The sequence below is a fragment of the Chroicocephalus ridibundus genome, chromosome 4, assembly GCF_963924245.1.
Source record: "Chroicocephalus ridibundus chromosome 4, bChrRid1.1, whole genome shotgun sequence".
NCBI lineage: Eukaryota > Metazoa > Chordata > Aves > Charadriiformes > Laridae > Chroicocephalus > Chroicocephalus ridibundus.
This window is the reverse complement of record NC_086287.1, coordinates 62,342,849-62,351,971: the sequence shown is the minus strand read 5'-3', so window position 1 is coordinate 62,351,971 and position 9,123 is coordinate 62,342,849.

Below are 9,123 nucleotides of genomic sequence, written 5' to 3'. Positions count from 1 at the left end.
AGAAATATTATAAGAACCACACTCACGGGTTGAAGACAAGGAAAATTTTGCTTACCTAGGAACTTCCAAGAGACGGAGATAAAACCGATCTGCATTTGCTAGTTTTGATTTTTCTTCTTTGAAAGATTTGAGGTCTTTTATCTAATGGGGAATATAACAGTAAAACACCCACACAAATATTTCTGGTTTCCAATCACTTCACTGGTTTTTCTGAACTTGCTGTGTGCACAGGCAATGGGACTCTGTATGCGAACTGGTTTGCAAGGGCAAACGCTTAAGCCTTGTTTTGACTGGGAGGTCACCTGCATTTGTTCAGCATCTTGTATGATGAATCCCTGATCCACAGGCAGGACTTTAGCAAGCTACAATGCATCCAAGTCTAGCAAGCCCTTTAAAAAAATGGGTCCTTTCTCCTCATCAAAACCTGCTCTGAAAGGCTCTTTACTCACTTAAGTCCATAAATGGTAATGTACCTCATCCATCTAATTAACATAATGGAAACAGAGAGCAGCAGTTGGTCTACACCGGCATTGAGTCTCCCAGCATGCTGCTGCCAAACCTTTGTGTGAAGAGGCCAGACTGTTGTTGGAGTGGACTTCCCACCGCTCTACCTTGCCAGGTCATTGGCTGAGATGGTGGAGGAGAACGTGGGATCTGGTCATAGTTTCCTGCTTTAGCAGTGCAGGTCTTTCAAGCTGAGCACAAAACACACTGAACCCCATCAGAATAACACAGTTAATAGATACCTCATGGTCTTCAGGCAGCAGTTTAAATAGCTGCTTCAGTATCTCAGCATCCAACTTGGATTTATCCCCTTTCTGAATCATGTCAGCAATCTCTTCATTGGAGCTGCAGGGAAGAGAAGGGTGCTGTGGAGCAACGGCATAGGGAGGAGCAACACGACAAACAGAAGAGGCCCCAGTCTCTCAGCTAGCACTGTAGGAGTAAATGAAGTAATTCTTCCTATACTTGCTTCCCATTACATTTTGGATCTTAGTTCTCAGAAGTACAGTGATGATATGAAAAAGCAAAGGATTTTTTTAAGCCTAAAGCAATATTCTTCATAATTTGGATGTGCTTTCTGGGCTTTGTTCATCTTTACACAACACACCCTGAAGGCTCTCCTTTTACTGTGGGTGTCCAAGTGTCACTGAGAAGAGATTTACTTTGAATTTCTCCACTGCTCGCAGCAAAGCCAAGGCTAAAACCGGTGGCTCTCCTCCTGCTGAGAAGTGTTTATAAAGATCCCAGGAGATTTTACCCCAAATCTTTGCCTGAAACTTTGGCAGACAACAAGTCTTTGAAATGAGTCCAGATGGTTCTGGTTTGGGCCCTGGAGAGCTCGGCTCCCTGCAGCCAGCAGCGCTAATTGAGGCAGCACCCGGCTGCAGAGCAGCCCCATCCCTCACCAGTGCAAGCGGGACTCAACTCTTTGATCCCACGGTCACTAGCTGCTCTCGGGAGAGCTTAACTGCTGCCCAGGGAATCATGCAGAGAGAGGAAATAGCAACTGGATTAGGCTATGCACAGTTCTTCCCCACTGAGACGCAGTTTGCAATGGAAAAAGAATAAAATTAAAAAAAAATATCCCTCTGACTGATTCTGATTTATTCTTAACGCAAAGGAACTTGTAAGGCTGAGATTCTTTTTGAAGGCCTTGTAACGTGGGCCATTTCACAAAGGGCAGGGAGAGAGCAGAAAATCCGTCTTCGTCCTGCAGTAGTTTCAAGGAATCAAAAAGTCAAGATGTTTTGCCAAAAAACTAGTACAGATTCCTTTCTTTTCCTTTTTTTTTTTTCCCCCCTCCAGTGAGAACTGTCACTTGGTAAATTTCCAGTTCTTTAGTTGTAGAAATTGTTTCCTATTTATAGAAAATATTGCGAATAAGAACTATATACAATTTTGGATTTGAACACCTGGGAACATCTCTTTAAAATCAATTAGGTAACTTGAAACTTCCAATCAGGAATTTTCACTAGTGGTTGCTGCCAGCAGTTGATATTTATGTCAATAATACAAAGAAAAATACATTTCCACATGATTTTGGTGTTATTTGTGAATATTGTCTACTTAGGAATTAGTGGTCCATTTTAGGTTTAATAGCAATTTGAGATATGATATTAGTCATCTGGAAAGAGAATGCCACATCTAATTAGTTTAAAAAAAAAAAAAAGGAAAAAAATAGTTGACTCCTTGCTAGAGACAGATAGTGGTTGTGAAGTATTTCTGCTAAATTTATTTAATCTAAGCCTGAATAAACATATAGACACATCACATAAGTAATTCAGATGGTACTCTCAAAATCTTACCACTTAAATTGCTTCAGAAATATACTTAAAAGGAAGCTTTTCCTTGGATCTATGAATGTGATCTGTGAAAAGAAAAAAAGCAGTCAGCTAGAAATACATTTACTTTGATTTTAAGAGCTTTTGTTTGCTTGTTGAGTGAGATTCATCCTTCCCTGGTAATAACATTATCAACAATCTTCATTGATCAAACTCAGAGCAATTCACAACAGTACGGGTCATTAGATCTATTTTAGGAAGAGAAAGAGGCACAGGCATAGAAAGGGAACTGATTTGTCTAGAATATTCCACTTCATAAGAATTAATACTGGAATTCCCATGTCCTTGCTCTCTCAGATGAAGACCTGTCCCTCAGCACAGTTACTTCAACATATTTCATTCTAAACCTTTCCTGTGCTTTTTTTAGATAATCTTAGGCACTAAGTATAAAAATATTTCAAACTTTCTTATTATAAATGATTGACAACAATAAGGAGTGAATAAGCTTTTAACTTCCAAGAATTTTGCCAGGCTCTACAACAAGCAAGCAGTCCAAGTACCTCTTTTGTTTTCTTCATTTTTGGCCCTGTTTTCTCCTTAGGTGCTGTTGGTGGGACAGAGAAAAGAAGCTCCAAGCTTGTATAGTCAGGCTCTACAAGCTCCTTGCTGCTGCTTGGCATCACAGCCCACATGGAGCGGCTTTCTGGAAGAGAATAACACTTCAAGATGGACCACAGAGGCAGAGGAGTACTTTCAAGGCAGTGTGATTTGTGGAAGGGGAAACACTTTAGAGGATGGGTGAAATACAACGCTCATTAGTCCTGGACAAATATTAATTATTTAAGAGTGGCAGCTCTCCCACAGACAGCATCCCAAAGATTTGAAGGCTAATTAAACCTGGAAAACTACTGCCACATTCAATTCACTGAACTGAAGGCAGCAGATGAACTTAGTGGGCTGCTCCAAATTCTTCTTGCTACTGCTGACCGGCTACACATCACAAAATTGTGGTACCCAAACAGGGAATGTTGCATCCAATTACGTAAAGGTTTGACTTTGCAAGAGATGAGAACTCCCACGCCCAGCGTTATTACCAGAATCATCAGGAGCCGTCTGAATAATACAAGGCACATCAAAACATGAACTTGTCTACAACGCTGGAATCTTTAACAAAGGATCTCACCTCCTTTTTTTTAGGAGATTGATGGCACTGAAGACGTTGGGGATGAATCTGAATTTGTAGCTCTGCCCAAGAAAGCAGACTGTGGCTCAAGCTGTTTTTTTACGTGCATGTTTGTGTATGTTATCATAGATGCAAGTTCTTATCCCCTGATGTCCCCCTTTCTTGGTGATAAGCACAACAGCCAACAAGTATGAGATCTGTGTTGTGTGAACCGAGTATTCAAAGCTGAGGCAAAAATGGAAACATGTTGATGGTCTCCTTGCTGAAGGTTGATCAGGACTTGCAAATTCCTTTGGCAGACCACATGTTAATAATCACAGATGTTAGTGTTACTTTGTATGAAGGAAAAAACCCACACAAACCACATGGCCGTGGTCAGTATGAAATTAAGTCAGAGGCTACATCCTACCCTGAGGGTACGTGTTCCCCAGCCTTATTGACAAGAGTTTTCAGCCTCAGATCTTGGCTAATGCATCTTCTGGCTATGCAAGATTAAAAAAAAAGTAAAAGTTTCAGCTGAGAAGACACTCAGGGGTGATGTGCCAGGAGCTCATTAGGAAAAACCACAGAGCATGGCTGTTTAACAGATCTTTCCACTCAACACACTCAGAGCGTTTTGCAAACCTTAATTAGTGCAGACTCACATCACTTCAACAAGTAACAAATAGAAAGTGAGAGGTTAAGAGAAGATAATTTTAGCAGCCACAGAGTCTCAGTTCAGTGCTTTTCCCAAACTACTATTTCCTCCATTTATTGGCAGAGGCCTGGCTTTCCATATTTATTTGCGATTGCTAATTTTTTGTAGGACTAAGACTGAGCAATGGGACCACCTGTGTAATCTCAACGTAAACATTTTTGTTTGGACATGAAATAAATGAACCGATCAGCCCAGTGTTACAAACAAGCACGTACGTCTCACCACGTCAGAGGGGAGCTTCTGCCAGTGAAACACCTTCATCCTCAAGGTCGGTGTCTTCTTAGGACGAGGCTGCCCTCCATATCCACAAATAAGATGACTGCATTTGGGATTACTGCCTGGCTGGGGAGGTGGGAGCGACGGGGTGTTTATGCCAGGCATGGGAAGGGGTGGAGGAGGCATTTTACACCCAGGGGGTAGGGGTGGAGGGGCTGGCATCAGTGGTAGCAGAGCCGGCATAGCAGACTGTCCTTGGGAGGATGAGGAAACACCTTGCTGGGAAGGTGACGTGTTCCCCGGAGGTTGCTGCGGCTTCCTGGAAAGGCCAGTTGTTGGAGAAAGGCTCAGGTCTGCACTGGGGTTCTCCTCTTCCAAGTCCATATCAACTTGAATGCATTTGTTCACCTTTTGAACAGATCTTCTGGACACTGCTTTGTGGCGATTTGGGCACTGCATGCTTGAGAGCAGGTTCTCCGTGGCTTGTCCCACTCCCATTTTTCTGTTCTATAAGACAACAAGGAGGTGCATGGATTAGGAAAGTTCCTCACAACTACTAGTTACTGCCAGCTCCCACAGAGAAACAGAGAGGTAACAATGACCTTCCCATTAAGGTAAATGACAGAAATATTTCTATCTATCTGCTTTACAAGTGACATTTCATGGTAGTTTTAGCTATGTGAGTCAGGAGCAAAGCAGTACTGATGGCCATAAGGCTCCTTTTTGACTCCTCTTGATCCTTCCCACTTCTAGTTGTGACACATAAAGAAAGGAAGAGAAAATGCCATCAGCATAGTAAATCTCTACCTGGTTGCTTTTTTCCCCTTGTTGCTCAGCCATTCAGTGAGATTTTTCTTTTGAAGGGGTAAATAGATGCCTTCTATGAAAGTTGCTACAGATGCTCTACAGAGGGGACTTCTGAGACAGTAGGGACACAGTCACTTGTTCCTGAGAAACCATGTTACCACAACTTACCTTGAGTGGAGAAGGGCGGGGATTTTGAGAGAAACTCTCAGAATAGCCCAATAAATTAAACAAGCTACAGCTGAGGAGGAATCAGGCTGAGGTGCTTAGGGACCTGTGATCACAGAAGGAAATGGCTGGTTAGCATTAAAATGAGTAAGACGGTCTTACTTTGCCTGTCATCTAGGGAAAATCTCTACATTTGTCCTGAGGCTATACAGTTTGACTCAGAGCCTCATGCAAGAGACTACGCAGAAGTCCCCATTTTGTACTCATGCCCATATTTAAACACGGAAGTGGACCTGCCAAAGTCAGCAGAAGTACTTGCTGGCTCAGCACTTGGTTTTGTTTGTTGGACTGAGTGAAGCTTTCTTTTGCAGCCACTTGCATCTGTTGTGGATGAACAGCATCCTGGGACACTAACCTCAGTAGCTGTGATTGTTTTGTGATTTATCTCTAGCTAACTTCTATAGCAGTGCTCATCAACAAGGGTAGAAACACCACGTGTTGAGCAAGGAGAGATGTGCAAACTATCAATGCTCCAGAAATGACAGAAGAGGTGCAGCCTTTTTAGGGACTGCATGTAGGCAGAAACAAAGACCCCCGTCATCCCAGCCCTTACACAAGTCTTTAACAAAGCATACCTTAGTAGCATCAGCAGCTCTAATGGAGTTAAGTGGATGGGTACTTTCATTTTTATGTTTAGTGCAGGATCAGAGGCTTATTTGGTACATATACCGTGTTTATGTTCCCAAAGGACGAGAGTAATGTTTATGAATGACCATTTTCCCCTTGACACACAGACAACACTCTTTAGAGGAGCTGCATTAAAACCTCTAACAGTTGCATCTCTAATCCATAGCACACCTCTAATGTGTCTCCTATAATTTGAAACAGTTCGTCTTTGAAACCTAGCAGGTCATACTGATGACAGCATCCAGCTCTTAGAGCAGCCTCTGTAAAATCGTGAACCAGTGGATTCAAGGCAAAAGAAAGCAATAGAACTTTTATTTGTGATTTTAATCTTATTTTAATCTTAATTTAGTAAGAGTTACTTACATTAAAAACACTAAATGCTAAATCAACCAGAAAATAACACTTGATTTACATATAAAATGGAAGCAGTTAAAATAGCTAATCCAAAGGCCTATAATAGAAAATGAGTATTAACTGTATTTGCTGTTTACTTGAATTAATTTGTTGCTGCTTTCCATAAATATTTTTTTTTGCACAAATAGGCACTAACACTTTCCCAAAGGTAAAGCAGGCTTACATTTCATTTATGTAAACAACTTAATGTATCCCCTTTAGGACTTCACAATCTTTGTGCTAAACTTGTACAGATGTCTGTAATTACCCTAAGCAGGACAAATGAGGGATTCAGCACTATGAAAACGCCTATTGAGTAATAAGCCCCTTTCTACTAGAAATATTAGAAGTAAAATGAGCTGATTTTAAAAAAAATCTTATTAGAAATATTCATGTTAAAATTCTGCTGCTGGTTTATTTTAATTAAGCTATTGGAGGAATCAGTAAAAGACTATTAATTAGGAAGCTCATCTTTTTTTAATCAGAGTGCTCATCTAAATTGCTACAGGGTTTGTGTAAAAGAAAGTCTTGATTTTAAAAATCCTAATAAACAAGGAATACTACACAAGAAAGAGCAAATATGTTTTGAATGGTAAGTAGGCTTACAATAATGTACCTCCAAAGATTATACTTTTGAGACTGTGTAGAGGAATGCATGCTCTTAGGAAGATTAAAGCTTTTGTATAACTTCAAGGCAGCTCTAACTTACATTGCTGATACTGTTCAAATGAGCTTGTGGGTATATTTTAAAAAAAAAAAAAGTAAATCTCCGTGTGAAATTTCTCATTAGAAAGTACAAAAATCCACCTCTGGTTAATGTATACGTATTTACACACATCTCTCAATGCAACCAGACGAGGCACATCAGGCTGCAGAAAGCTCAGTAATTGGCTGGCACCATTTAGGCAGGGCAGGGACCAGAGATAACTCAATAGAGCAGCCCAACTCTGATGATCCAGTTGAAATCAATTAATTTGCAGTTAACTGTGAAGCTGTTTTCAGTGCTCTGCTACTCTACCTTTTGTTTTATTGGGAAAGCTGATGATGTGATAGGACTGCCACAATACAGGCTTTCATTTCCATCTGCTTACTGACACGCTAGAAGTAGGTACACTTCTCATCAGCCTAGAAAGAGAAGTTGTATTTTGATGGCATAGGGTTTATATTTTTAAGTTAGATCCAAAAAACCTCTATCTTCTGTGTCTTGGACCACGTAAACACTCTCATTTTTTCATTTCTAGGGTTGCCCATGGGCTGATACGGGGCTATGTTACTTAGTAAAACTTGATTTTCTTTGTAGCTAGAAGTTCATTTATTGGTCATTATTATGCTGGAAACAGGTATTTCAGTGAATGCTTTAGAAAACCTGGTATTTTCCCTTGTGTGCTATTCCTAAAGGGTTTTTTGGAGAGGGGAAATTGTTTAAAACTGTGCCCCATACGCTTCCAAGGTAACCATCAAAAGTGTAAGCACAAGAGTCAACACACGCAATATGAGATATTTTTGAGAGTAAGAACATGTACCACTTACCAAATGGCTGGAAGTGAGCTACAGTATGTATAACCCAACCAGGGAGAGGGTTAGTCACTTGGTTACGCAGATAGATGGTCCCTAACTAGGACAAAGCTATTGTTCGTTACCTCCCAATGGGCTACACTTGCTATGGTTTGGATTCAGGGACCTGCTTGCATTAAGAGGCTCCCAGGTGTAATTTATTCTTGATGTTTATGAGTCTTACAAGGATAAAAAGAAGTAGAAGAAATTAGAGATCTTAATCCTTTCTTGCACAGCAATCTTGTTGATAAAAGGGCGCCCCTCTTCCTTTCAGATACATTCCTATGGGTTTCCAAGAGTCTGCAATCTGGGTTTAAAGAGGTCTTAGGCAAACAGTAGTTCTTTGAAAGTTACCCTCTTCCTTTTCTTTTGACTCTAATGTGGCTACAAACATGTGTTCTAATGTCAGAAAAGAGAAAAAGAGAAGAGTGATGTATTTTTTTCTGATTACTAACAATATTTCTTTTGCGGTATTTTTCATCAACAGTTGTCAAAGTGTTTCAAAGGACGCTATTGCCCCCATTTTACAGATGGGGAAACTGAGGGACAGAGAAATAGTTTGTCCACAGCCACTCAAGAAGCCAGTGGCAGAAAATGAGCGATCCCAGTCGCTCAAGTCCCTGGCATTTCATTTCAGTGCTCCAGAAGTCAAAAACCTGCTTAGTTTTTGCAATCTAGCAAGTTACCCACCTCTCCCTTATTAAGATTCAGCTACTGCTGTGCCTCCATTTTCTCATATCAAAAAGCTGGAAGCAGTTGGAAACAAAGCAAAAGTCCTCACTTGTCACTCTGTACTACATATGCTGCTGGCTGGAGTGTGACTGTGAAGTCAATGTGCTTAATTAATACCTGTGGGCTCCATCCTAGTGATGGAGTTAATGAAAACACCCGCTAAGGGAACTGGCTGCACTTTTTGGCAGTTGCTGGGAAGGCAGGAGCCTTGGGATCTGCTGCAGATGGAGCCTGGCCCAGCAGCAGCCGTGGGTGGCAGATGCTGGGGGAGACTGCAGCTAAGATCCCTTCGCTGGTCTTTGTGCCCTGCAGCAGAGCGGTGAGGCCGTTCAACCAAGGAACCATGCCAAGGTGTATGTAGGGTACAGGGATGGGCTGGGAGAAGGTGGGTTGTAGGACTAACT